This window comes from Malurus melanocephalus, unplaced genomic scaffold (assembly GCF_030028575.1).
Source record: "Malurus melanocephalus ecotype Western Australia unplaced genomic scaffold, MMel_1.1 scaffold_40, whole genome shotgun sequence".
In the NCBI taxonomy this organism is placed as follows: domain Eukaryota; kingdom Metazoa; phylum Chordata; class Aves; order Passeriformes; family Maluridae; genus Malurus; species Malurus melanocephalus.
The window spans coordinates 822,498-826,662 of record NW_026623272.1 but is presented as its reverse complement, the minus strand read 5'-3'; the positions used below and the strand labels follow the sequence as shown (position 1 = coordinate 826,662).

The 4,165-nt window shown below is 42.0% G+C and overlaps 1 long non-coding RNA gene across 1 annotated transcript; it reads left to right on the top strand.

The window, feature by feature from the left end:
- Nucleotides 1–121: 121 nt before the first annotated feature.
- LOC130572717 (uncharacterized) lies at nt 122–4,073 on the top strand. Its single transcript, XR_008965253.1, has 3 exons — nt 122–411; nt 2,539–2,587; nt 3,484–4,073. It is a non-coding gene; the product is annotated as an uncharacterized LOC130572717 (long non-coding RNA).
- The last annotated feature ends 92 nt before the right edge of the window (nt 4,074–4,165 follow it).

The window sequence follows — 4,165 nt, the reverse complement described above, 5'->3', positions numbered from 1 at the left end:
CCGCCCCCCCCTCCCCTCACCGCCACCGCCACCGCCCCTGCCGCCGCCGCCACCTCCCCGCCCCGCCGTTGTAGGATCACCGCCTCCGTCACCACCTCCGTCACCACCTCGGGCCCCTCCCCGTCCAGCCCCCGCTGAATTCGGCTATGTTGGTCTCCCGGACGGCGAAGCCGCAAGAAGCCCAGCGGCTCTGCAGGGGTTGCGCCGGACCCCTCGGTACCCGCTGGTGCGGAGGGAGGTGTTTGCAGGGCCCGAACTCCCCCCTGCCCCGCGGAATTTGCCCGTTCGTCGGCCCCTCCGTTACAGATGGGTGAGGAGAGCCGACATCGCCTCCCCCGCCGCAGCCGGAGCAGGGGATCAGCCTGCCCCTTTCCCTCCGGGGCACGATGGAGAAGAGCCTTAGGGCTGACGGTACGGGAACGGCGCCATTCCCGGCCCGAGCTGGGGGCCCTGTCCCTATCCCTGTCCCTGTCCCTGTCCCTGTCCCTGTCCCTGTCCTCATCCCGCGCTCCCTCAGGGCCGCAGGGACACGGAGCTCCTGTGAAGTTCCGCCGGACGACGCTGCACAAAGCCACACCCGCATGAGTTATATCCGTATGAGTTACATCCCTGCTCGCCGGGGTCGTTTCRAAAAGGAATGGGATCCCATGTTTAACCATGCCGCATTTAACGCTTGAAGTTGCGTTACACCTGAGAGATCCTCAGGCTGGGCACTGACCGGCCTGAGAAGGTGGAAACCCTGAAATCTGGCGGTATATTGGGTTTCTACTKCACAGGTCGTAAGTGCCAGTGGATATAGGAATGAAAATGGAGCCCTTAGAACAGTACCGTTGATGCATTCCATCACCCAAGAGGGGCATAGCCGCACCCAAAATTGTCTCTGTTAAAATACATGAAATGGGCCTCGCAGAATCGTGATTAAAAGTAGCCCATGGTGCCCGAATAAAATAGTAAGGAATTGGCCGTTCAGTAGATTTATCTGGTGTAGCGTAATGAAAGCTTTCTTGCCTTCTTCTAGCAGGTTAATAGCTTGATCCTGTTTGAGCCACTAAACCCCGGCCCACAGCCCCATCTTAAGGTTCTTTTACTGCCTTTTTTGCTGTTCCCTGAGAGGAAAGGGGTGGCCGGTGCCTGGAAAGAACAACACTGCTCSGGAGACAGGATAGTGGTTGCCTCCCTCGAAACAATTTAATTACCKGTCCCTCCCCCAGTCCATGGTTATTATCTGTAACCTCAAACAGTAAGTCAGCGGTGAAATTTTTCAAGTGGTTAAAAACCTTAGGGGCAAATAAAAMATGTATGGCTGTAAAAGAAGAGGGAAAGGCAAACTATGCACTGTAATACCCATAAGTGTGCTAGTAAATGCAGTGGTTCTATTGCCACCAGCCTTACATTTCTGATTTCCATCCTTCTTCCTCTCAAAGGTTGTGTGTTTTATCAAGGAGTTGTTTTGCTTCATGGTCACAGAGACCATGTGCTGCCAAGAAACTGCTGCCCTCATCTTTATCTCCAGATATTCATTACACTGTATTTGAATAAAAAAATTCTTTTTGCTAGAAGTTGGCTTTTTAAGTGTACACAGGGAAGATAATTGCATTAGACTTTATTTTAAACTGCAAAGCATCATGGCAAAACAAGCTCTCCTTTGCAGGAGCCCGATCATCTTTAATTACCTTTGTCTCAACTGTTTGTTTGGCTTTTGTCAAACACAAACTRTACTAAATCTATTACCTGCTAAAGCTACTGACAGTGTTGCAAAGCAGGAAACAAAACCAGTCTGCTGCCTTCTAGGAGCTTAACAGCACTGATACGGGACCTGTTTTTTTTAAACCACTTATACAGCACTGACAGAAGATAAAAACGTAGACAACATCCCCAAAATATAATCAAATTCTTACAATGTGAACCTGATTATTGTTACAAAGATAATATGAACCAGAAAGTAGTCATTAGATGCTAGTAGTGTTTTAGTCATTGCTGTRCAAGTGTTTTAGTCATTGCTGTACAAGTGTTAGTGCTCTGTGTTTTGTAGTACAGGATTTCCAGGTAGATGGGTATTTGCAGCAGTCGTCTTGCACGTTAATCAAAAAGTGGATTAGGCGTGAATGTAAAAGATGCAGCTGATGTCAGTTGCTGTTAGACTGCCTTTTACACTCTCTCATGATTGAATCTACTGAAGACAAAATTCACTCTTTAAAAAAAATAGACTTGTGAGCTAATTATAAAACTACCTTTAGGAACAAGAAATAGGTAAAAAATGCCCATTTGTGGGTTTCTAAATAGAAGTTCACCTTCTGAATGATGAAAATTTAGAACACTATCAAGATTTGTATGAGAGATCCAAGCTCGGACAGCATCATAAGGCTAGACAATACTTCTAAAATGTTTGCAAGTGAGCAGAAGCAAACTTAAGAATAATCATCCAGGTAGATACTTTTGTCCATTTTGGTAAGGTTCATATTTTACAAATTGCTTTTTCCATTTTACTATGGAAGCAAAATGTAAGTCTTACTTACTTCATTTCTTCTCTTGTTACAGATTACATAAATTGTATGGCTCRTCCCTGATGCTCCATAAATGGCCACTGGTAAGTTATGTTTATACAGGAGTGTGTATTCTCTAAGTGCTAGCAGACAAAAAAAAGCTTTAAAGGATTTTGTTTCTGCTAGGATTTTGTCTGATACAAATTTAATCAAGATAAGATTTATCTCCTTTAGCCAGTGAGAACAAAGTCAGACTGGGTTTTGGTGAAATCTGTGAGTTTTGCCCTATCTGCTTTCTTGTGTCTGACTAATAYTGCCACTTACATACATCTTAGAAAATGTAATTCAACTCAAAAAGCTTCAAGAATAAAAAAGCAATTAAATAGCCCTAAACAAACCAAATTTAACTAGCATCAGATTACAGGAAACTGAATGCACAGTTAATGATATTCATTAAATGGTTTTAGAACATGATAAAACTAAGGTAAAATTGCTATTAAATATAAGTGAATTTTGAACCTTATATATCAGCTTTGTGCTTGTTCACAAGTTTATTCTCTCTGTTACAAGGGGAATGTGCAATACATCAAGTTTTTCCCAGTTAATTTTGGGAGTTTATTTGGAAAAAAATAGTCCTTTGTACATATCCTTGTTTTAAAACAGATGGTTTGACTTATTGTTTCAGACAACTAAATCATTCAGCTTTGAGACCCTACCCTTTGTTTATACAAATTGTCTTACCTATATTGAATTAACTTCATGAGCATCTGGCTATTTGTTAATGAGAGTGAGTGAATCACAGTCTTCATTTTCCTGGAAATAACATGGGAGTTTGAATCATTGTTTCACCAAGTCTTACAATGCTGCAGGGATTTTTAAAGATAATGCTCTTTGTCCATGTCTMTTTTGAAGGCTATTAAAAGTGATTATGTATAAAAACAAACTAAGGAGGATTTGTAGCTGTAAGAAATAGATCTTAAGTATTTTTTTCTTGTTTCAGGTCCCAAATTAGTATGTGGGTATTATGATTGAAGAACACGAAGTTCTTAGTTATAGTATTTGTAATGCAATTCCACAGAATTTAAATAAATTTCTTCTGGATGAGACAGTTTAAAGACATCTGTTGGGTTGGGTATTTTTTTCATCTTATGTAACTCTGGCCTCCTGATATGACTGCTCAGACTTTCTTCAAAACAGCAAAGTTCCTTTCTGTTATAGATTCCTCTGTATTATTTCCAGTGCTTTTTTGATATGCTTGTGGCATCTGTCTTTCTGATAACAAGTAGGAGTAGGAACCTTAGAAGACTCTGATCATACTCAGCAGTAGTTGCAAGGATACTCTGTTTGCAAGCAGCTGGTTACTAGAGGCTGAAGCCAATGTCATCATTTTGTTTGTGTTATCATGCTGAGTCCAAACTTGGCCATTTAAATACAACCAGATGTTCCTTAGCAGAGCTACTTTGAGTGCAGCATTACASTACAACCCCATCGGTACTGATCCCACTCTTCTGTCTTTGYTTTTRGTGCACTCCTGTTACTTTTCTCTTWATTACTGAATTACCCTGARATGTTTGTACAAACCAAATAAACTTGGACCTTTAATGAAGTTCTCTGCCATTTTATTTAGATAACTTATAATAATACAGTACTATACAGTGCAGGAACAATTGTTGGATGAACAG